The sequence below is a fragment of the Rhinichthys klamathensis genome, unplaced genomic scaffold (assembly GCF_029890125.1).
Source record: "Rhinichthys klamathensis goyatoka isolate OS25496 unplaced genomic scaffold, OSU_Roscu_1.1 h1tg000206l_1, whole genome shotgun sequence".
NCBI classification, from domain to species: Eukaryota; Metazoa; Chordata; class Actinopteri; order Cypriniformes; family Leuciscidae; genus Rhinichthys; species Rhinichthys klamathensis.
The window spans coordinates 1483225-1509742 of record NW_026606731.1 but is presented as its reverse complement, the minus strand read 5'-3'; the positions used below and the strand labels follow the sequence as shown (position 1 = coordinate 1509742).

Genomic DNA, 26518 nt, shown 5'->3' with positions numbered 1-26518 from the left:
ATTGTATCCAACAGGCACTGATAATATATAAAATAGTAATTTTTGCATAATGGATTGTGATTGTGAAAATCAGAAATGATTAGTTCACCTCCAAAGTCTTCGGGTCTGAGTCGTTTATCACGAGTTATGTAAAAGAACCATCATGACAGAAATTCACAAATGTATAAATTGTAAAAAGTTTGAGACTAGAAACGCATCACGCACCATACTTTTTTAGTAAAACTAACTACTTCTTTGTAAGCAAGGTTGGGAATTATTAAATAATTTCTGTATCCAATATGGCTGTCATGTCACGTGACAAAAGAACGAACGACTCAGACCCAAAGTCTTGGGAGGTGAACTAATCATTTCTGTTTCCGGCAATAGTTTTAGCCTATGGGGCTATCACGGGATGAACGAACGACTTTGACCCAAAGACTTCTGTTCATTTCTGTTTCCTGTACAGAACCTATAGGATGTTGCACATGCGTGGTCAACACAAAACGAACAAATCATTCTCTGAGACAACTCATTGTTCCCGAATCATATTAAAGATCTGTTCAAAATGAACAAATCATTCATGATCGACCCATCACTAATGCAAAAATTAAACCTGTTACGTTTACTCCTGCCAAGCTCCAAATAGGAAAAAAAGAGCTCATAAGACTTGTGTGTCTTCTGAAGTTGCTGTTCTCAAATCTCATTCACAATAAAAAAAAAGACATCTCTAAACATTTGGCACCTGGCCTGATGTCAGTGATGCCAAATGTCATTGCAATAAGGATGGCCCGCTGGCCTGATGCAAGTTTATGTAAATGTACTTGTGATAGTTGTCAGCACATACTTACTGATACTTTTAAGACTACAAACTAATTCTTAAAGTTTTGCATCAAATTCAACCATTTTTCAGTGCAAAGAAACTGCAACATTCAATCAAAAATAAACACTTATAGTAACTATAAAAGCACATTAATTGCTAAAAAATCATTATTTTGTGGCAGGGCCATTAAAAATGTTGGCAGGGCAAGTAGTAAAACAAATCCTTGTTGAGCCCTGCATTGATTTTCACACATTACTGCACTGATCACAACTTTAGTTTTAAAAAATGAGATTCAACTACTCTACCAAAATGATAGGAGGAGATTGTCAGAGGAAAAATGGCAAAAAAAGTTTGGTTTGTTACTTACAAAACATTTTTATGCTATTACCGTACGGTCTGTTGCCTTGCGAGCACAAGGCATTTCCTTGAGTAAATGAAAAGTAAATCCTGAAATAACATTTCTGGTTTGTGCAAAAACATCATAGTTTTGACCTCACTAAATAGCATGCTCAATTGCATCTACTTTATGCAACCGTGAAAACGAAAGGTTATTGCAGACCAGGCACTAGCGGAATGAAGACATGAGGAAACGAGATGACTTAAATTTTCAATTTATCTACCATTTTTATTGCTCTTTATGTGGACTTAATGTTCTGCTGCCTGAATGGACCGCCATGACTCACCAAGTCTTCGCTAATTGTGGCCATTCATTAGCGTAGTGCTTGGACAGCCAGACATAATGGCCTGGTTTTATCATTTTTGCCATGATGGCACACTTAAGCTCTTATTTGACATTAAACATGAAAGGCAGTAAGGGACAGACTGGCCACAGACATGCTCGCACAGAGGAAATGTCAGTGTGTCTGGGAAGGGGACCTACTCGCTGAGGAACAGAGGTTTGGACAACACAACTGAGAGAAAGCTGGTATTCCGCCAGCCCGCTGCCATGGACATCGAAACTCAGCAGGGAAATGCTCCTCCGTCCCCGCATTAGCGCTGACATTCTGCATTCAAACGATGCCACGGCCCAGCATGGGCAGCAGTGGTGGGCGGGCGGGCCATAAAGCTGCTGTGACAGCCCACCTGGAGCTGGGGATGGGGTGGATAATCCTGCCGTAGTTTGATTATGGGAGGCCGGGCCCCAAGGAGGATGCAGGTGACAAATCAGATCCGACAACAGACACAACAGCATCTGACACTTGGGAGGGGGCACCGCCTGTAATAGCCAGCATGGAGTAGCAAGCACACCTGACCCCAAAGTGAGAATAATGAGCTTCTGGCTGGAACACACCAGCGTGGGGCCCTTCAAATCGTAGTGCGAATAGTACGCCAGAACATCATTTCACAGCAGCGGTTAGCCAGACAAATGGAGAAAAATGGCACTCTGGTTTGGCCAGTGTTGGGTCAGGGGGTCAACAACAGCAGGACACCTTGCATTTCACTTCACGATCACCAAAGCAACTCCTTGGAGAAGTGTATTTCAAGGGCAAAAATAAAACTGAACCGTTAAAAACAAGAGCCCTTGGTCCCACCTCTCACCCCACATGATTTTCTATTTCTCAAACTAGAACACAAAGGTATTCAAATACATAAAAAGGAAATATGAGCGGTTTTCTTGGTAACAAAAATGGGATATCTAATATAAGAAGTCAATTTACTTCTATTATAATCCATTAAAATCTTTGCCATTTTATTGCATGGGTTGTTTCACTTTATTTCAACACTGAGGAATAAAAAATAATCACTAGTAGAGAAGTTCAGCGAGGCTGCGCTCATCACCCCACAAAATCTAACAAAAAATTAGGCAGGGATCCGTGGGTATTCAAGTCAATCAGTATGTAATGAGAAACCAAGAAAAGAAATGATACTGACCAGAAAAAGAGCCAAAAAGCCAGAGCACCGCTGTGTTTTTTATTAGTTCTGCCTCAGTAGATTTCACTCTAAAACAAATATCCACTTGAACTCCAAGAACAGAGTAAGACTCCATAATTTATATCACTATGAGTAACTAACTATTCATTAGCAAATCGACTGCAATTATTTTCCCTGTTTGAGTCCTGACTCCTGTCCTCCTGACCAGCTTCAGGCGACCAGTTTGGTCACTTTGGTGGCAATTTTAAGACATATTTTCCATTATAGCTCAGCTCCATTATATATTTTATCGAACAAACAGAACAATGTAATAAATGCGGTCAGATTCATGTGTATGAAGTCGTTTGAACAAACACTATATTCAGGTACTTAAAGGTACATAAAGGACTTTATGTACTCAGGTACATAAAATATCAATCTGTTCAGTGGACCCCTTTGAATGGAAAAAAAACCCATAAATGGCATCTTTAACAGGTCCACTGCTACACCTAGATGCAATAAGATTAAATGGAGAGCAAATGGCGACTTTTGATTAAGCCTTCAGCTTCTAAGACTTTTTCTACAAAGAAAAAAGACCCCAATAATATCTCACACATACCATTTTTTTCCGAATATAAGAATATTTTTCCGAATATTTTTTTTCTTGGAAATACATCTGAAAAAATGCCCAAAAAGACATTCTTAAAAATGCTAAGTCAAAGTAAAGCTTACTGCGGTCCTAAAAGAGTCCGCTTTGAAGAAATTGACAGGCAAGTGTCCAAGTACATTAGCCTGGCTCCGCCCTCCTACGACCTTCCGCTCAATTTTCATTTTCAATCAGCGAACAGAGGGAGTGGCTGAGAACGATGAGGTTGAGGTTGTGGCTAGTTTGAGTTGTAGTTCAGTAATGGTGGTGGAGAAAGATGCGAGCGAAGCCATTCAATGGGGAGTGGCCAGACTCTCTGTACAAATGAAATGGTCGAGAGACTGGTAGGACCAGGCTACAAGTACATACCCTAAAAAAGAAATGAGGGGCTGCCCATAACCAGAGCAGTTGTCCAGAAGGCACTGGATATCGCCAAAGAGCTGAACATACGCATCAGCGCTTGCCCTCTGATTTCAGGAAGAAACTGCTGTCTTTGTGATCGGCCTTAGGAAAAAAACATTCATATCCCCTGGATCAGAAGGTAATGGGGATCAAACACCTGCTTTTTGACATGTCAACATCTGTCACTGTATATAAAAAAGGTAAGGAATCAGTCATTGTGAAATCTATGGTATGCCATAAACTGTTTGTTTTTTCATATCATTGTACATTTTACCAGCATTTACCATACTTTCAATATAAAAATTTAAATATGAAATATATGCTGTATAATACTGTATATTTTATATATAACCCCAGTAAAAAATCACATCACGTATTAAAAAAATTACATAATATTTCCTGTGGTCTTTTTACAGGAACAAAGTCTTAGAGACCTAATAAAAAAGTCAAAAGTGCTGTCTATCTGTCTAGGAAATGCACTGATTTGCCAAGGTACAAAAGTCTGCAATTAAAAGGCATATCTCAAAATCAACTCTCTACCAAGACCAAATTATTTGGCATATGCCATGATGTATGAAATTTAAGAAACAACTTAGAAAAAGTAGATCCAAAAAAGAGACAAGACTGTTAACTTCAACTAAAAAAGTAACCTATGAGCAGTAAAAAGAAAAATCCCACTAAATGTTTACCAAGATTGGTGGGTTTTTTGTCAATGCCTTGATCAAAGAGGGAAGGTTTTATCTCTGAGGATCTCGCAATAATCCACATTTTCCACAAAAGCCTTTTTGGTACACAACACATGGTTGTTTTACATGTCAACAATGGAGAGCTTGAGAAACCATCCTATTTCAAACAAGATATTAAAGCATAAGCCAGAGACAAATACCAGTGGCTTATTGTGACCTAGTGATAGCTAATACTTAAATTGTCTTGACATCCCACACAAACTGTAGTAGGAGAAACTGAAGGATTCATGTGTGACAGAGAATGAGAGAGAGAGAGAGAGAGAGAGAGAGAGAGAGAGAGAGAGAGAGAGAGAGAGAGAGAGAGAGAGAGAGAGAGAGAGAGAGAGAGAGAGAGAGAGAGAGAGAGAGAGAGAGAGAGAGAGAGAGAGAGACATCCATTCTTCTCAGAGCACTCTGTCTTCATTACTCTGTGTTTTAATGTCCATTGCTATAGCCATCTCTAAGGCTCAGCATGTATCTCAAAAGAGCATTCCAGAAAATGAACCTCAGATGTGATTCATTCCACAGTGCTAAATTATCCCAGCTTTGCTTTAGCAAATTAAATTCCTTTCTTAACCCCACAGGACTCACAAGGCACTGGGCTTTTAAGAGAAATAACAGAAAACTCCTCATAGCACTGAGAGTGACAAAAACCTGAACATGCAGACACCCAATGGTTCTAAATTTAACAATGCAAGTCATCTGAGAAAACACAAAAATGGAACAAAAATGGAACAAAATAGAACGAATGCCAAACAAAACCCTAATTCTGGACCAAATTTAAACCACACCAGACAGACAGTTTTTGTTTCTTGTTAGCCCACTAGTCCTGGCTTAACCCCCATTCTGGTGCGCCGGTTCAGAAAACAACAGATGTTGATGCTCAACCTTGATGAAACCCAACAATCATGATACTGTAAGAGCCAGACAACATTTTCAATTCATTTTAAAACCAACTTTGTTCACATGCCTGAACATGAACATATGGAGCTCATTTGTCCTGAAACAAATATGTATCCTATCCTTAGTATGTGAAAAACTGAAAACAACTACAAATTTGCATTTGATGAAAGAAAACATAAGCGGTGCTTCCCTTGGCAAAACTTGCTAGGGTGTTCAATGTGATTGCTAAGGTGTTCTGAGTGGCTGTTTGCAGCATTATCAATAATGAAAACTGTGTCATCTGAAATAGAAATTCTTAATTAAAAAAATAAGCTAAAATACATTTTCATGGCTTCAAAATAAAAATAAATATATTTGTTTGTTTTTTAAAGCAATACCAGCTTTTTTGGCTTTGGCATTCAGATTATAATTAAGACAAATTTAAGATTTGTCATTTTTCGTAAAAACAACTATATTAACTGAACCCAGGGTTTTTACTGATAGAGAATTACGAGGCGGCCGCCTCCATCAAATTTCCCGACAAAACTGCTCAGATACTCTTTTTCCACCGTAACCGTTCTGTTGCGGGTTTCTGTGTCCATTCTCAAACCGTATAGTTTGCCGATAGTGATGCGTGGATCAAAATCCGCGGGTCGGGTGGGCCAAGTAATAAAACATTCCAATTAATCAAGGGTGGATGACAGATGAATCATTATAATGTGTTGAGTTTAATAAAGACACATACCGTAAACTCTCATCACGGTAAAACGCAATGAATGTGCGTCACTCTTTCACTTTCGTTTTCAACAACGTAGTCTAATTCTCTTCAGGGAAAACCAATCAAGGAAAACATATCAGGGTTCGACATTAACGCTTGTCCGGGACACGTGTGTGTGTGTGTGTGTGTGTGTGTGTGTCTGTGTTTTAAGGGACAAGTGAAAAAGAATTTTACTTGCCCAACCGGACAAATGCCCAGATTAAAACAATTCTCAATATCAAAAAAATCAAATAAAAAAACAACTAGAGGATGATTCTGATTTTATTTAATTTATTGTAAACTGGCGATTGATAGCCTATAGTTGATAATAATATATAGGCCTACCTAACGTACTGACGGTAACAAAGTTGCGCTGTTGAGGCTTGCGCATTTATTTATAACATATTATCCAGTTAAGAAACATCACACCAGTGTGCTGTTTTCCTGAATACCATCAGATTGAAACCGATACACTGATTTCATAACAGTTAAATAAACAAATAGTTCAAAATAAGTCACTTACATTTTAGACACAATGACATTTTGTTCTGTTTCAGCAGCGAAAATAGTTCCAAACAAATATCACATCAGAACCATAGCGCATCTCACAACACTCAGCCGTGTTTCATTACTGAATGATTCAGCGTTTTGAACGAATCGTTTGAATGAATGACTCAATGACTCATTCATTAAGACGGTCACCTGCCGTCTCCTTTAGTTTCAAAGTATCATTATTTTCAACATTCCTTATTTGTATATTTAAAAAATATTTAAAACAATCTTATAATCTCGTTTAATACAGTTGTAATTTTCAATGTAAATTATTTAATTTGATTGGTAACAGCCCTATAGTGTCTTATTATTCTAATTGAATGTATTGATCAAAATTAAGAATTTGAAATGAAAGATGGAGCATACATTTAATAAAATTAGGGGAAAGGGAGGTCTAGGGTCTAGGTGTTGTAATGTTTGTCTGTGTTCCCCCTGTCTTTGTGCTTTTGGTTCAGTCCTTTTCAGTTTTCCCGCTCCTCGTTTGTTTTCATGTATACCACGCCCCCTTGTTATCTTGTTTAGCTTGTTTGGCCTTGTATTTAAGCCCTGTGTTTCAGTCCAGTCTTTGTGAGTTCTTGTTGTTGTAACATTGATGTTGGTTGTTCTGTTCCTGAGTCTTGTGCCCTAGCCTGAGTCTTTATGTAGTTTGAGTTTATTGAATAAAGTGTGCTGCAATTGGATCCTGCTTCCTCCTTGCTTCCACCTCATCATAACACTAGGGAGGTCCATGCCCCCGGACCTCCCTAGATGTACCGACTACCGAGCTCCACCCACAAATATACTGTGGGAAACACAGTATATGATGGTCTACAAAAAATACACATTTAATTATCTTATTATTAAAATACATGATCAGGATTTTACCACCTCCACCTCGTTCTTGAGCCAGGAAAAACCCTGTGAACCTGATTAACCCTCTGGGCTTCTTTGTTTAGGGGTTACACTTGGCTTCCTTTCGGTCAAAAAAGACCGAATCCTTAAAATGTAACTTTTTTTTCCCCCAGGAAAACCATTCAAATATATTTTTGTTCAATAATATTTTCTTATTATTATTTAGAATTTTTAAAGATTTTTATGATACTTTGCATTATTTATATAATTTTTACGAGCTATTTTTTCCATTAAAATTTTTATTTTATTTTTTATTATTATTATAAAAAAAAAAAAATTCAAAAAACTCAACGTGGCACATTAAAATATAATGCTGGCAGCAGGCAAAAAACATTTAAGTGAGAATACCGCCATCCAGTGGCTTTAAAAATGTTTTAAAGTGTGTAATGTCCGTAACCGCCTGTAGGCTGCCCATAGCTTCCTATGTAAATACATAGAAATGCTTTTTGATTCCTATTGCTGTTTTAGACATGATTTCTCTCTCTTATTCGTTTTTTTTAATTTAGATATATATTTAGATATGCTAAAAGACTACTTTTTTATTTTTTTTAGATAAGTAAAAATGTATAAATGTGTGTAATGTCCGTAACCGCCTGTAGGCTTCCTATATAAATACATAGAAAGGCTTTTTGATTCATATTGTTGTTTTAGACATGATGAGGTGTGTGTGTGTGTGTATTTGAGCGAGAAAGAGTAGCCTATCTTTTGTACTTTATTTTAATTTTTGATTTTATTTAGCATTTTCTCAACATTTGCTGTTGCAGTCTTTCCTATTCATTTCTCTGTGTGTGTGTGTGTTTGTGTGCGTGGGTGTGTGTGTGTGTGGGGGGGGGGTGTCTTATTTGCACTCTTGATGTTTTAGAGTGTCACCCCTTCATTGCTGTACACTTTTTTTCTGCACAGTGGCTGATCTGTAGTTTGTACCACCAAAAGTTTCTCTGAGTTTTCCTATTTTTTCGTATTTCCCATTCATTTCCTATGTCGGTCATTTTTGACCGAAAGGAAGCTAAGTGTGACTATTTTTTTTAAGACCCTTTAACATATCCGAATCATCTCCTTGATTTTTTTGTGTGTTCACATAGGTAATACAACAAAAGTCACCAAGTTTCATCCCCCTCCGATGAAGCAAAAAAATTAAACATTTCAAAACGTATACTGTTTCGGTCATTTCTGACCGAAGAAGCCCAGAGGGTTAAAAAGCTTTTCAATGGATCAAAATAAAACAATTTTCTCAGTGTACAAATTGTGCAATTCAATAAAATATGAAAATAAGCTCTAAAAATAAATCGCAAATTAATTTCAGTTTTTGATTTCACAAATTATAAAAACGGAAACCTTTACAACCTGCCTTCATTAAACATGATAAAACCACTAGACAGTGTTAACGGTAGACTTGCTGTTAAACCTGTTTAAATGATACAAGTCAGCACATTAACTTAAATAGTTAAAATTTAAATACTTACTTAATTTTAGCAATAAATACTTACAAATAAAAAAATAAAACTACAGACAGACACTGAAAAAAAACTAACTAAACTTGAACTAACAGCAATTGTGTAACAACTAAAAAAAAAAAATTTGAAAGGGCAAAATCAGAATCAAAAATAAAATATTAAAAAGTATTATAAATCTAGTTGTTAGTGCATTGATATGCAGTTACTAGGGTGTTCTCAAAACAGTCTGCCCTTAAGTTTTAAGATCCTCTGGCTGGGGTGTTTTCCTTTAATGTAAATCTAAGTCTATTCGTCTACCAAAAAAGAAATTCCGAATCGTTTTCCAATTTTCCAACTAGCCCAATCCATTGCAACAAAATTACCAAAATTATAAAACAAATTATGAGATAATAAATTATCTGTTGGGTGGTATATATGGCAGTTTTCCCCGTGGTATCGAAACCGGTATCGAATATTGATTTTTTTTTAAGGTATCGTATCGAAGTTGGAAATTCCAGTATCGTGACAACACTAATATATAATTGTCTGACTGCTTAGAAAAGTAGACGCACACCACACAACAAGCAGCAAGATTTGAGGTATCATTCACATCCATGGCAAGATTGAGTACTGGTGCCTCAGCAAACATCAGTAATTAGAAATGTGGGTACATCAGAGGACAGAAGAGTAAAGAAAGGTCCAGAAAATGTCATTTGGAGGAGTGGCTGTGACTGACTATTGGATGTGTCAGCCTGCAGATGGAGGTTAGTGCTGGAGAACGATGGCTTTAGAACAGACTGAGGCTGAGTAATCACTGTGCTGACATCACAAGTCCTAAATCAATACTGGACAGAAGATCACACCCAGTGCCTCCCTTCCTGCAGATTAAGCCGTTTAAAGGTACAAGCATAATTGCTTACAAAAAGCGCCATATCCACTTCCTGGCCTTACATTCTCTTTGTGGGTTTAATTAGCAGACCAATGACACGCTAATAGGAGCAAGACAGCCTTCCAGGAGAAGGGGTGGGCAGAAGATTGCTAGCTTTCTTTATCCTGCGTTGACTTTCCCAGGATGATGAAAGCGAGATCTGAGAGTGTGTCCTCCTGACCTCATAAGATGAGCAGAGTGTGATGTGTGCAGCCCTAGCAATTTTTGCTTCGTGCCTGCAGGGCTGATTATGATGGAGATGAGGCTGGCACATGGAGTCGCCATACAGTAGCGCAGACCACCCACACCCACCTTCCACCACACAGTCAGCTGCGCCGCTCTGACTCACGGCTCGCTGGCTAAATTTCAACAGTAAATCTGACATCACGAGAATGATAACGACTCAGGTTCAGCCAAGGATCCAAAAAAAGACTGGTGATCTTCGCCTCTTGATTCTTGAGTGCTCCTCCCAAATGAAAGAATCAATCTTGATTTAACACAGTGCCCTTCAGTAAGACTTGCCTTCCAGTGCAACAGATAGTAAAATGCTGGGGTATGAGTAATTTTATATCATCATAACTGTAGCTTTTATATCAAGTCGTAGTTACTTTAGTTGGAAAAGGTTTATATTACACAACAAATAATGACACATCCAATATCAGTCCCCCAATATCAGCAGTTTCACAGCTACATAGTATAAAGACACAATAAAACACAATAAAAGTAATATTATAAAACGGATAGTTGACTTTTAGCCACGCTTTACGTTCTTAACTTTCTATAACTTTTATGTAAAGGTGTAATAAATTTCATTATAATATTACTTGTGTTTATACACAGTACATAAACATACAATACATAACACTTTAAAAGTATACCTTTTATTATAATATTTCAAAGATAGATAGATGGATAAATGGTCTGAAAACAGACACGATTTGGTATGGTGGGGGGTTAGTGAGGCATGTGCAAAAGAAACTGGGGGAACAGAAACAGAACAACAGTTGGACTGTAAAGACACAGTGTACCGAGTAAAACAGAGAGAGAGAATCGCCTGAAGCATCCCACTTATTTCACCCCTCACTGATTGTCGATGATAACAGCCTATGCTCTCTTACACACACTACCGTCTGCAGTCCAAAAAAGCACAGAAATAACCCACTACGCACACATCAGATAACAGCTCTCGTGACAAATAACGGGGCAGCGAATGGTATATTCGGACTAGTGTTTATAAAATGAGGAAATTCCATTCAAGCATAGAAGATCAATCAAGCCTGTATGCCAGCATGCTCCAGTACAGCTATCTGACAGACTGGTAAAGTAGAGAAGAGTAGATGAAAAGATGTAGAAGACACATCAGGGTAGGTGCTACCTGCATTCCACCACCGTTATTTAACATAAATCCCTACGCGTCTAGACAATTCATTAATTTGACAGATATACCAGTGGAGTGCATATGCTATGGGACACTGAAACACCATTAGGAGCTGCCGTATTCTGCCATCTTAAAACTAAAGGCAATTACAGAGTGCCAGTTCTCATACAGAGGCTGCCACTTATGTGTATTCTCACCTGTTAATAACTTATTCATTCCAGAGCAAATAAATTCATGCAGCATAAATCACACACAGAAAATGAATGCATGTGATATAAAAAAGTCTCACATTACATTACAAATCTCACTCACATTACATTGCTGCAGAAGCTTTTGAGATCCAAGAAAACTGTTGATGTTCAAGGTAAAGATTTACTGAATTAGCCTAATATTTTTAAGTCCACATGAAATTAAAACTCACTTATTGATCTTATTTTAAACGATTCTTTTTTTTCCTCCCTTAAATTTATTATCAAAATTTGCATCTTCTGCCTCATCTAAATATCCAATCAACAACAGATGAACAGAAGTCTCAAGTCCCACCCAACATTTTACTTTATTTTCCAATATTTATTCCATATTTTATTTATTCAATATTTATTCCATATTTTGGATCATAATGCTGAAAAACGATTACGCTGTTTATGTTTCATTGCAACTTTAACCAAATGTAGTTACATGTATGTACAACATATCGGAACCTTATAGTTTGTCTACCAATATTTTGCCATTTTTAATATAAATTAAATTTATAACATCAAAGGTAATCTAAACGTAAAAAGGAAAAAACTAAAAAGGGAAGTATACACAAATATCCAATATCAGTCAGTTGATTTTGGATTTTTAATACTTAAAGCTCATTTCCTGTTACCTTTGCTGCCATCTTACACTCACTTAATCTTTAAGAACACTTATAATTTAATAACACTGTTAAATGCAATTTTTTAGCAAGTCTTAAAAGGAACATCCATTTTTCACACTGTTCATTATAAAGTTGCAAAGCCTAAATTCACTTGTAGCATTAAAAACAACAGATTTTAGCTTTTACCGATTAAACTTAAATATTGCAAAACAACCTTTTTTTTATTATCGGAATAAAATGCATTAGGTGCTTGCCAATACAAAGGTGAGGTGACCTTTGTATTGGCAAGCACCTATTGCATTTTATTCCGATAATGTTAGGATGTTGTGGATGGTTGCCAGGAGAAGTAATCGTACATCTGATCACAAAACCTATCAACAAGAAGTCACATGTTTTGAGGCATTATTCAGGTCCATATAGCACAACTGCATGGGACACAGCAACAACTGAACAATAGTATCAGGGAAGCTCACCACTCAGTACAGAAAATACTGCTAATAGTGCTTTAAAGATGCTCATGTGAGTCAATATCTCAAAGCTGTTTTTAGCCAGTCACATTGCATCATGTGTGAATGTGTGTTCAATTCACAAACACATTTGATTAAATGGCTGAATGAGATTCCTGATTAGGCACATTCCTCTGTGATCTTGGAAGATATTATAGTTGAAACAATTAGGTGTCTTATTTGTGCCTTTAAACCTTTGCAAGGTCCAGGGTGACACATTAAGCAACATAGTAAGCCAACAATATTCCACATTAATCCAAACACATTATAAGGCATCACATAAAAGGGTTCTTTGTTGGCATCGATGGTTCCATGAAAAACCTTTAACATTCGGAACGTTTTCATTGCACAAAAGATTCTTTATAGTGGTAAACGGTTTTTCAGATTATTAAAGAGGACCTATTATGCTTTTTAACATTTTCAACTTTCTTCCGTGTGTAATGTTGCTGTTTGAGAATGAAAAGGGTCTACAAAGTTACAAAGCACAAAGTCCACTCTGAAGGGAGTTATGATCTATATATCAGTAAGCACTGTTTCTAAACTCCCTGAAACGCCTCGATTTTAGATAGATTTTTTTCCACAATATCCCTCATTTAAATAATTCCTACCCAAGACATATGAAAAAAAAAATAATGACATTTCCAAAACGTGCTCGAAGCAGTTGACCAATCACAACACACTGGTCCTGGCAACCAATCAGAGTATCAATCAATTCTGTACCTGAATACTTGTTAGAAAAAAACTTCTCTTTATTTCATTTGTATCTTCATTCTATTGTATTTATTTGTGCTACTTTTTCAATTTAATTCAAAGATTGGAATCAAGCTTCCTTGTGTTGTCTAAACTCTTAAGCAACTACCTCATTTACGCACATGTAAAAACACAAATACAATGAGTGAGCAAACATTTAGGTGAGATAAATGTAATTTGAGAAAATGTCCATTTTCCAAAACGGAATTCAGGCCCTAGTATAATAATGAAGTCAATTTGACAATTTTTGGGAATTTTACCCACTTTAAGTCAATTTTGGTGGATTCACAAACTGAGGAACACAATCCATGTGCAACCATATAGAGTAATGCTTAGGGTCAGGTCGGAAGACAGTGTTTAGACCAACAATTCCTGCGGTGATTCCACAGGGCTATGATTGAAGGCCATAATGTTTATACAACACACACAGGGCTATCTATCAGAGTGGAGAGCTGTTCACCAGGAAAGGGTAATTACACCAGGCTGTGCATCGTTCCTCTGCTCTTACAGCCAGACTTCTTTCACTGCTCTGACCTGAAATCAACATTGATACATAGCGGGAAACAAACAGAGATTAAGCTTTTCTCTCCATTTTGTGAAGTACCCAACTTGCCTCGATCCACTTGAGTGGTAAATGTATCATTATCCCAAGAGGTGACACCCATCTAAGCTATCATCGTGCAGCTGGGGTTAAGTGGATAAAGCCAAATGTTGTCGACCCAGTGTCGCGTTCGCTTCAGGAATAAAGGGCTGAACTGATAAGAACGCCAGAGTATTGTAGTCCGGGCTGAACGAGTGAACGAGCAAGCAAGCGATGACAGGGTGAGTGGCATTAAATGCAACTCTTCTCTAAACAGAGGCTTAAAAGAGAGGCTCTGTTCTGGCGCTCCAGTTGATTAAAGATGAGATCTGCGATGAGGCCCAGCATCTGGTAACACAATTGAACATTCGGGGTGACTAATGAGCTGCCTTATCCCTCTGTACCTGACTTTCATATTGCACTATCCCATGCCAGTATGTATGCATGACAAAGAAGGAATCAAAGTTGGGTTTTAATACAAGTCTAAGATTTGAAAAATAACAAGTTGTTTTGGTAAGCTAAACTGTAGCTCTAAGTTTGAACAAACTAATGCACAGATGAAGAAGAATATTATTAGCAATTTACACTAAAAGTTTCTTCAAAGTGTTAAAGAATTTAAGATTATATAGTAAGTCTTATTTTAGAATTACTTATATAATATTATAGTATTTGTTAATTTGTATATTATTTGAATTTTATTTTATATTTTTATTTTTAAACTAAGTTTTTCATCTAATGTTTACATTTTATTTTCTTTCAGCTTCATTTCAAAAAATGAAAACTATTTTTAATAGTTTTAGTTTTGTTAACAGTAACAACGTTTTAAAGTCAAGATGAAATCAAAAGTTATTTACATGTTTAATACACATTCCAGGGCTTAATGCACTTATATTGTGCAAATAAAATGTCACATTTCAGAAATAAACATTTCCAATGCCATTTTAAGTCTATCTGCAGAAAGTGTTTTTGAAGGACAACTTTTCCTAGCCAGTGTCTGTGGTTTGATGTCACTTCCACTTCCTGCTAATTGAATCAACTGTGCCCACTGCAGCATCCGAATCCCTCAATATTGTTTTGTATCTTTTTTCCATAATTGATGTCTTTGTTGCACTTTAATCTTAACTTCTCTGCAAAAATCTTTAATCTTTGTTTTTGCAGATGTCCTTGAGATTCACAATAATCTCTTAACTGTGGTAGCTACTAGAATGAATCACAGATAGAAGCAAATTGTTGGCTAATTGTTTTCTTTATTTCAATTGTAGTTCATTCTTTTATATGTACAGTTTACCAAGCAAGCACATTGTGACAAGCCAGAACGGTATCTCAATGGCACTAATTTGATGTTACCATCACCATGTGCTGTCCAAAGATCCACCAGAACAGTTTACATTTTTCACTATTCCAGCAAAGTCCTTGAAGATAATGACCCTGTCACAAGCCAGACATGAACTGGCACTGGTGTTTATCCAAAACAAAAACATGGGAACTTGGGGAAAATCCAATGAAATGGACAGAGCAGAGTTTTGGGGGTAATACAGGGACACTACATTCTTAAGACTCTACGGTTTTTAAATGGGAGTCAGCAAAGCCATATTTAGAATTTAACCACATTTAGGAAATAAAATATTAATAATGTAAATATAATATACATACTACCCACGCACAGTTTGGGGTCAGTACGACTTTTTTATTCCGCAAGGACACATTAAATGAATCAAAAGTGACAGTAAAGACATTTGTAGTATTACAAAATATTCTTATTTCAAATAAATGCTTTATTTTTAACCCCTTACCCTTTTGAGTGTTACAGAAGACACTCAGCAGATTTTTGCAAAAGTAAAAGCACTTCAAAAAATGAAAGTTTGAAAAAGTTATGGAAGTTTAAAATCAAATGTACTGTACTAAAAAATTTTATTTTATATACAATTTATATATTACAAAATAATTTTATTATAAAATTACTATAAAATCAAAGCCATATATCTAACCACGTTGTGTTCCAAATTTGAAGTTAATATCACAAAAATGTAAATTACTATTAGATTGTGTTTAGGCGCTATACCAAAAATATCCACCGGGTGTCACCCACATTCCATTGAATTTTTTTTTTTTTATGCATTCTCCTGTAACAAAGTAAAACATTTCTGTCCAAATATCACTTCTATCAAAAATTGTACAAATATGGAATCTTGAGATTTGAATCTTGTTTTGTCAAGATTAGAAAAGGTAGGAGTAAAGTAGAAAGTAGAAGTAGTTTTTTGTAATACGAAACCTGACACTGCCCACTAGGGGAGGAGCCTGCTAAAATAATTTAAAGTACCGTTTACATGGTAACGCAACGTCCAAATTCAAAAAGGTTTTCACATGATGCATTTTGAGTTCGTAAGCTTTTGAATGATACCTAATTTATGATGATTATTAAAATATGTGACAAAAGAAAGGCAATAAAAAAAGAGCGCCAAGCGTCCTGCTGCAGGACAGTGACAGTTAACTTTCTATTTATCAAAGAATCCTAAAAAAAAAAAAGATCACGGTTTTCACAAAAATTAAGCATGCAACTGTTTTGAACATGGATAATAAGAAACGTATTTGAGCCCAAAATCATCATATTAGAATGATTTCTGAAGGATCATGTGACACTGAAGACTGGAGTAATGATGCTGAAAATTCAACTTTGCCATCACAGGAATAAATTACATTTTAGAATATATTCAAATAGAAAACAACTATTTTGTAATAATATTTCACAATATTTTTTACTGTACTTTATATACAGTAGCCTGGAGCAAAAGAGGCTTCTTTCAAAAACATTAAAAATCTTACTCACCCCAAACTTTTGAATGGTAGTGCATTAAATTACATCAGACTGGTAAACACTGTGGCAAATCCACAAGTCCGGCTGCACATCATTACTCTACAAAAATAATGTGATCTGCATACTAAATAATGTTATCTTCATACTAAATATGGAGAAGATGATAGGCTCAAGCCTTGTGCTGTAACCTTCTGCTCTTCCTTACTGAATACTGATTCAGTCATCCCTTCCACATGTTGAGTAAATCCCACAGTCGCGGCACAAGGCCGTCCTCCTTGAACTCTAATCTCAGAACATCTCTTATCGACAATGCTGAACGACATGATTAAAAAGGAGCCAGGACAATCCAGCCTTCTGCTTGAAATCTCCTTTTCTCCATGGCCTCTGTCAATCACCCAGGTAGCTTCCATATGGCTTTGCCTGGGCGGCCAATTAGACAGCTTCAGCAGTCACCTCTGTGGTGTGTTAAGTACCCTGTGGGCATTAGAGATTCTATCTGTAGAGCCTGTGTATGGTAATGAGGAGAGGTAAAGAGAAAGTCTTCTGGAAGCCCAGTCTGTGAGGAACTCACTTGGTGCTGAGGGCTTTTTTTTCTTCTTCTTTTTTTAAGCTGTTAAGAGATGCTGGCTGCTCTCGCTCAGACTGCCACTCCAAAAAGCAAATGGCCTGGGGCCCCGGTACTTCAGCCCCCATTAGCAATGAAACAAACCATAGCCGTTGCAAAGGCCTACCTGTGAAATGTGCACCATTTGTCTCCAATGAACTTCTCTCTGAGCCTGGAAGCTTATTTGCGGAGGTGGAATCCTTCAAAGGTGTACAGACATCTCCACGTATATCGACTTAAGAAAAGAGGAAGAGAACCGCTGTTGAACTGATGAAGTGAGTGATCATTGGGACTACCTGCTTGACAGCCTGGTATCAAAATATAAATAATTCAAACTATATAGATGTGCCAAAAAAAAATGCAATGTAATCTTCAAGGCTTTGAGGGCTCATGGACGAACAGGCGGTGAAATCTGAGGGTAGTGCAAGGGAACTGATGTCGACAATGCTCATTTTCAGGTCTGGCAAACTGAAGGAGTCAGTGAAACAGAAAATGGGAAAATGAAAGCCAAGCTCCTGCTCCTCTATCATGCAGCCATATCTAAAAACAACAGCAAGCAATTTCACACCATAATTGGCAAACATTTTGCCAGAATTAGAAACAAGGAAACAATCTTTTGTACAGCTGTTTTTTTCCTGGCTGACCCTGTTAGGAAAATATGACTAAAAAAAATTCACGACAGGATGATAAGACAACATTTAAAAGAAAGCAGTTGAAAAGCAAGGGCAGGCCCTTTAAATTAAATGTTACTGTACCAAAATTGTTTTGCCTCTAGGTTGTTTCATGTAAAACCTCAGAAGGTCGTTCTAAAAACACATTTCTTTAATTTATCAGTCAATTAGAAGATGTCACATCCTTTAAGTCACAACAATCCTTTATGTTCACCCTGAGTCTTGGGTAAGTGAGCGCAGAACTGTTTTGTTCAAGCAAAAAGCATTAGATGATCATGTACGATACTTCAGTCACTCACCAATTATGAATCTCCTGCTGCTGCAGGGAATCTGCTGATCTTGAAAAGGTCCTTGGACCATTTTCTCACTGTCGACATATGCATATTTGATCATTCTGAGATATTAGACTACTTAAAACTCAACTGTCTTATATGCACGTCACTCGCTCTCATCACAAGAGTGACATGAAGTGGTGCTGCTGTCATGGCAACGACAACTTGGCACGAACTTGATGAGATGCGCTACAAAGGTGGTGCACAAAGTTGATAAAAAAAGTGACTTGAATATCCTGCAGGAAAAGCAGCTCATGTGACCTCGAATAGCCTTGAAAGGAAACTCAGCTGGAGACACATCTGACAGCTGACACTTCCAGGGCAACATGAAAGAGGCATTTTTGGAGGGGGGGTGACATTCAGAATGTGCTCGACAGCCAAAACACTGAAATCAAATGTCTGTAAATAACATCTTGCTAAATTCAAACTCTCAAGTCTACTGTTATGATACTTCATGAGCCAAGGAGTGGCAACTCTGTGCTATATGAAGTGCAAAGGCCTTGCTGCACAATAATAATAAAGCTAAATAAACCGCAAAGGATTATATTTTGTGCAAGCCTCAAGGAAAATAACATAGTAGCTGTAATTTTCAGCCATTCACCTGGGCTAAACTGATTTGTGCCAGTAATTATTAACTATGAAATACTGACTGCGCTGGGCTGGGCTGCTCTGAAGGAGAGACCTGGAAAATTCACTTAAACTACTGACCACAGAATCAATACTAGACACAGGGGATGGATATGGATATGCCATGCTCTGTGACATTATATTCTGCTCATTGACTGACATATGGATTCTGAAACAGCCTCTAAGAGTACAGCCAATTCTGTATGATTTTATCATTTCATGATTTTAAATGCTTGCTTTTGTTTTTACAATTATTAATTGATAGTCCTTAGTCCACCATTATACAAGTGTTAGTGAAAGAATTATAATTAGGGCTGTCACAATTCCTAGATTAAATTTGAGTTCTCAATTTTTTTTAAATCCTTGATTTACCGCATTGAGTAACCGACAAAATACCGGAAGTGGTGTATTCCAACAAGGACGAGAATCCATCAACCGCATAATTAGTCTGTTTTCTAAGAGTGCACGATGTAAAAACCATACTTTAGCATAGCGCTATTGTGAATTCACAAAGGCTGCGATTAAACTAAATAAATATATGCCCTGCGGGTTTAATATAATCGCTTTAATTACTTTCATGCGTGTAGATTATGTGCGTCTTAGAGCGGCTCCGTTCACAGTAAATGCTGCTCCACATAAACTGTTATCATTTATATGCGTGGAGAGCGTCTCAAACTCCATCTCCTTTTGCTGTGAGTTTGGGTTGCTTATAATATTCATCTGAGAATGCAATGGGCGCCATTTCATCAGACTTGTAAGGTAAATCATTTACCTACACCAACACAGGAGAATACATCAATATGTATGTTTCTAAATATGCAAACTGTTCATCGCTATTTCAAAATTAATGTTTAAACCCTCACTCTGAGTTTGCACTTTTTGATGTCCACATATTCTTGTTCAAGAAATTTTACTGGCTCCAGCATTTCTTTGGTAAAGAAGTGGACAAATATAAAGATTAAGTAGGCCTAAACATTTTAATTAAATGTTGTTTAAAATATTAAAACAACAATATTAAACAAGGATTTGACCTGCTGTAAAGTGTAACAACCCCAGGCCATTGGCACCCTCTGCAGGCATCTGTTATAATACATAGATGATTGTTTATGTTTATTGATTATATTATGTGTTGTTCTATAAAACCATATGATTACTTGCTTTTGATACTTTATTTGAACCAAATATTATTGCCTCATTTTAGTATGTTAAGTAATTTTAAAGTCTTGGGTCTATTAGGTCTACTATTTCCAAAACAATTGTTAGTGACAGCCCTAAATATAATTCTTCAGGACTGCACCATTTCAAAAATCACTCTGTTTCAACTAAATCAAAGGTCCAACTGAGAGCGATAAATTAAAATTCTGTCAGATACCTGTCAGTTGATCAGCATATTTATTAGGCAATGTTATGGTCAATTAATATATACGGTAATATATATTGTGCATCCCTATTGAAATACTCCAGAAATCACAGAAGCATGTTTGTTAGCATCACTACTGTTCTTCAATCAATTATTGTACAAAAAGGTTGTTCATTAGTAAGAAAAATGGAGTGTTGAGTTTGTGAAGGGCTGGTCTCATGGGTGTTGCACAGATTGGCAAATGTCCTGTGAATGGCCCTCAACACAGAAAGTGCTGAATGATGCCCTTGTCTCAATTCTGTGGAGACCGCTCTCACGGATACAGACAAATCGTCACACCATGTTGGTTAACCTTCACTACAACAGAGAGTTGTGCTTCTCCATGACCTATCCATCAACTGATCAGGCATCCAATGAGATCATGCATCTTACTCCGTTTTCTGTCAGGTGCATATACATATGTGCTACCAGCACCCAGGCACTCAGGCTCCAAACTTGTGCGGGCATTTGTGTGCCCTTTTAATCGTGTTTGTTCAGTTGCTGTGCACATTCTGTCTATAGGGACGGGCTTTTCATGAAAACAAATGCAAATCAGCAGTACCAGTCCAAAAAGCATTCGCTTCAACCACCTTTAGCAATAATTACATGCTTGTGATATCACTGAACTACAGCAGACCCACTGCCAATGCCAAAACATTAATGTACATTAGCAGCACCAAAAAGGATTGCAAAAATAATTTGGTTTTGAATATTTTAAAATTAAGTTTTAAATTTAGTTTGCTAAACCTGGCCTTCCACTGTTCAGACAAACATGTAGTCCTGACCTAAACGTATGCCACAAATACAGACGGACAGAAAAACAAGTTGGAAAAAGTATTTTATGCTGATTATCCAGTGCTGGTTTTTTTATTTATTATATCAGTCTGTTGGGGAAAAAACACATATACAAGCAATTCTGCAACAAGACGATAAAAGAAGCCTTCTGGAAAGCCATCCAAGCATGCTCATGCCTGCAGCAGACTTTACTTTGCAGACTTTATTACATGCAACATAAATATTCCAGTAAATAATAAATGAGATAAAGTGAATGTCTTTGTTCCTCTGATATACAGCAGAACACTTCTACAAACTAAACATCAGATTTTGCCAGATATCAAGTATTATGTATTTTCTAGTGTTATATTACCATAATACAATTTTGGTTGTTTGAGCATGTTAATATAAAATTCATAGCCATTACACTTCCAGCTCATATACTTAGGGCTTGGTTTGTAAAGGGAGAAATCAAAAGTATCACTATTGCATGCACTCCATCAAAATAATGTAAATAATTATTATGCATCTAACATGCATAATCATTTTTAAAGAATTATCAAAATAATGTTTCAAATAGTTTTAGACAAATAACCTTTCCACATTTTTTTCTAAGCAATCAAATTTGTCTAATTTTCACACATTTTTTAATTGTGTTCAACAGCAGAATTTCTGGTGAAAAACTACATTACCCATGATTCCGAAAAAAATTTGGCCAATCAGGGAATCAAAACAAGCTAAGTTTGCCGAAATAATAGTTAGCCATAGTTTTATATTTAACCATCACTTTTATTTTGATTATGTCATTCACAATGCTTCATGAGATTGAAGTTCTTTCCCTCGTTAAAGCAATTGCGGACACAGTCTTGTCTTTATCTTTTTATCCAATTTCTAAATACTTTTTCGCATCAAATCAAAGTTTGTACTGCTGCGATTCACCTCGTAGTTGTTTTTATTAGTTCATGGCTTATAACTATTTAACAAAAAAACAAAAAAATTCTTTAAAACCCAGGGTGTTTCTTAATCGGAAGGCTGCATCCCAGTAAGGTTGCATATCTCGGCTGCCACGTCATCAAGCTCTGTTAAACTAAGGATGTCTCAATTTAAAGGATCATTTAAGGGCTGCCTTCGTTTCGTGTACTTCATTTGGTCTGTTTTTAAAGATGCATCAAGTCCTCCAATCACTCACAATCCCTTACACACATTTGACATTTCAATTCACAATAAAGAATTAGCAGAACACTGAGCTTGTCCAATTCCTACATTGTCTCCAAAATAATTTATTTTTGTCTTGCACTAAGGCATTACGTTTTCTTTTGTTTTGCTCTAAATTAATTACATAATGCTAAACTGTGCCCAATGTAAACCAATGGGAGACCACAGATGAGTGTCATTACCTGTAATGAATTAATAGAAATGCTTGTAATATGAAGATCTTTAATATAAAGTTTTTTTCAAATTATAATGTAGTGTTTTGCGTCGTGAATTTACTAGAACCAACGTTAGACCTTCTCATTCTAGTGTTGAATGCTGAGGAGGACTCTACCCTACAAGCCTCTGAAGAACTGTACAAGGAAGGACACATCAGCATCGTAAATCTTGCAGCGTTTTATGTATATATATATATATATATAATTTTTTTTATGTATATGTACATTTATAACACTACATTTTTATTATATTACCTTTCCATCAAATTACAAAAAAAAAAAAACTAGTTAAAGCTGGACTAAAACTAGTCTTCTGACTGCCCTTATCAATCTCAATCTAATTTTTCCCTCTTTTTGAAAGTTGTGAAAACTATTGTAGAGGGTTTTTTTTGTTTTTGTTTTTTACTATTTGCGCAAATGGGAACACAAAACATATATGTATTCTCTCATTCACCGCTATAAAGATTTACCCAACTATGAAGACTTCTGAGAAACTTGTAAATGTGAAAAGAGTGAATTGTTGTTATGTCTATAGCTTTTATCAACGGCTTGATAATTGTTGTACTAAACAGTGGAGACCACCAGAGATTATAATGAAATTTCATATATCTTGTTGCTGGTATTTGTACATATAAAAAAACTCTAAAACTCTCTTTCTGGGGTAGGCCTATTGTTAGATTTGTAGACTCGCAAATTCTAACAAACCATTAAAAGACTCGGGAGTCTGTGAAACGGTTGAGTGAACGACTCCATGATTCGTTCAAAACACAAAAGACCATAGAGCAAAAAACACTCACTTATCGCCACCTAATGGCCTAACAATGTAACCGCCAGAAAGGCCACCGGAACTTATGAGTGAAAGAATCTTTTAGGGCCACGAATTCAAAAGTTTCCAGTCACTGATATTAATCAAAATTCCCATCAATAGCGTGCAGTTCAGTTTAAAGTTGTATTGCATTACGTAAAGGAGGAAATATCCATATAGTTATAAAAGAAGCGTTGTGTTGACATACAGTACAATATTCACCCATTATGGCACTATATTATCATTAAGCAGTCGCTAACATTAGGGCTTTAAATAAGAATTTGATCACTTTTGTAAAACGTTGCTGTTTTGTAAGCTCACACACATTGAGAGCAAATAATAACTGACACAGACTTTTTTTACTACACTGTAAAAAATGATCGGGATTTTAACGGTAAAAGACTGTAAAAATGCTACAGTGCAAAACTGTTAATTGGTTAACAGAAAGTTTCCTTACTATATACGGTAAATAACTGTGATAGATCTAACGGTACATTTAATGTAATTTTACTGTAAAATACTAATAAATTTACAGTTTTTGAAAGTGAAAAACAACAACTCATTGTATATTTACAGTGAAAAACCGTAAATTGACATTCCCACAATTCCCTGCGTGACACTTCACATTTGATTTATTTTTGTTGAAATAACTATGTTTCTTCTTAGTTTTCTTAGTTCTTTTCTAATCAGTTATGTACATTAGGGTTTTGTGTTACATTTAATGTTGTTAAATTAATGTTTATTGCATTTTTAAAATTTCATGTGTGTTACCATGATGGTGTTTAATGTTTGTGCGAATAACACTGTGCAGCTTCAATATAATAGTATTAACTTTCTTGTGGAAGATTGCTTGTGATGAGCTTTGATTTATCATGTGACTCATCACTGCTGTGATGGTTGTTGGTTGTCAGTGTATTACAATGGTACAAAACAGATTATAATACTTCAATAGGTTGGTAAATTATCATTATATCAGATAATGAATTACGGTTTAACACTGTACATTTTACGTTAAGTCTGTAAAACCAAAAACGTTGATACCGTATTTTTGACTGTAAAGTTCTGGTAACCACAGCTGCCAGTTTTTTTCCGTAAAAACAACGGGATTTTTTTTTACAGTGTACAGACTCGCTTGCCATTATCCACCAGGGGGTGCAAAAATGACACCCATTCCATCCTCTCATCTTCAACCAAATGCCCTCAAACACAACCTGACGAAGCTTTCAAACACATTAGGTTATTTCAGTAGCCTACTATCAAGGAGGATTTCAAGTCGTTCAGAAAATCAATGTCATTCTGTGTAAGAGCTGAACCAGATGCTGCAAAGTTTAGGGCACACATGTTGCACACACTATGCATTAACGTGTGACTTGAGCACACATATCACCTAACAAACAGAACCACCTTAACCGTTGTAGTCCATATAAAACTAAGGGTTAATGACACTTTTATAGATTAAGATTCAATATTTGACTTTGAATGTCCTGTTTGGAACCACTACAGTCATACAGCACAATAACTAGGCTAAGTTTCTTACGTCACAGGCGTATTCTTCATGCCATTCTCTTCTATGGTGATTTTTTTCATAAATCTGGATGCATTTGGAACATTTGTCATTGTAACTCACCCGTGCTCAATCAGATTAAACAAGCACCACTTATGTAATAAATTATTTCAAAGAATGGTCTAATTGTCATGTAAATCATGCCGTGTTCATTGACTATCAATTGTTGCTGTTACTAATACAGAACATTGGGGGGGGGGGGGGGGGGGGGGACATAAGGCTCCTAAATGTTTCACATTGTAGGCTACATGATATTCAAGTTGAGCGGATTTATAGCCGATTTGGCATGCTGCTTCAGGAGGCAATCTATGATTCTGCCGTGTGTCCACATAATTAAAATGATGAACCAAAAATAGCATTAAAGTCTCACGATCTACAGCAATTTCCCATGCAATCCAAATCCAATCCATCACATGTTGAATAAACTAAATGCAGAATAGACCGTAACTGCATGAAGCAATGGTGCGAATCGTCTTACCTGTTTTAAAGATCGCCGTTTTTATGCCTCCTATAACAACATCAATGGTGTTTATTCTTCTGTTGGTGTTTTATTTGGCTTGATGTGAGCTTCACTGATCAGCTGTTGTTTTATAAGCACTGCGCGCGTGCCCTATCAATTCCCGCCGTTCCCTAGTGCCCGGCGCAACGCTGTTGAACACGATTAAAGAAAAAATAAAACCTTAGCGAGCGGTACGCCGTCAAAAACTACTTTCGAAGGCCACTTCATCTGAATTCTTTCTCCGTATATCCGTATGATGTGAGCGATGCGGGGCAAACGCACGCTGTCAAAAGAAGGGGAAAATCCGCATCCCAGTGAGAAATAAATGAATCCTCTCTCTTAAGTCAAACATCGGTTGGCGGTCTTCTTTTGCTCTGTTTCTTTTACTTTCCTTCTTCCTCTTTCCAGGGATGAGTACCTTTAAATAGCGGTTTTAAACGCGTGATAAGAGCCCGATAGCTCTGTTCTCTTCTCTCTTCTGCTTCAGGACCTGCACTGATACAGCGAGCACTCCTTCACGCTGCTCTCTTCTCCACACACACGATCTCCCACACTGCTCAAAGCATCTCTGACTTTGTAGGATTTCTTTACCAATGATATAAATGCAAGTTAGACGGGCAAATATACGGATGGGAATAGAAAATAATTTAATGATTCTGCTTATGATTCCATTTTTTTTTCCTTAATGATTAAAAGTAGCCTATTTGTCGGACGAAATATTTGCAAAGATTCTTTGGAAATATCAGGACAATTCTTACTGTTGTTTACTGCCCTCAGAAGTCCGTTAGAAAAAGTGATAAATTATATTTCAACAAATTGGCTAAACCTCTTTCAAAACGTGTTACAGACTTTGGAAACTTTTTAGACGCGACATAATCCAATAATTTGTTCTGACTAAATTGACTAAAACATAAATAGTCAGTCAACTATTTATAGTTAGTCAACTAACTATTTAATTAAATCATTCATTAATTTAGCTATTATAAAATAGTCTACGACTGATTACAACAATGGACTATAATTAAAGGGATAGTTCACCCCAAAATGAAAATGTTC

The 26518-nt window shown here is 36.5% G+C and overlaps 1 protein-coding gene across 1 annotated transcript in view; it reads right to left on the bottom strand.

The window, feature by feature from the left end:
* grik4 (glutamate receptor, ionotropic, kainate 4) overlaps positions 1 to 25992 on the bottom strand; it is a 424662-nt gene extending 398670 nt beyond the window's left edge. Inside the window, exon 1 of the mRNA XM_056263373.1 lies at positions 25442 to 25992. The gene's annotated coding sequence lies outside the window, so the exon portion shown is untranslated. The remainder of the gene's footprint in view (positions 1 to 25441) is intronic.
* Between the last annotated feature and the right edge of the window lie 526 nt (positions 25993 to 26518).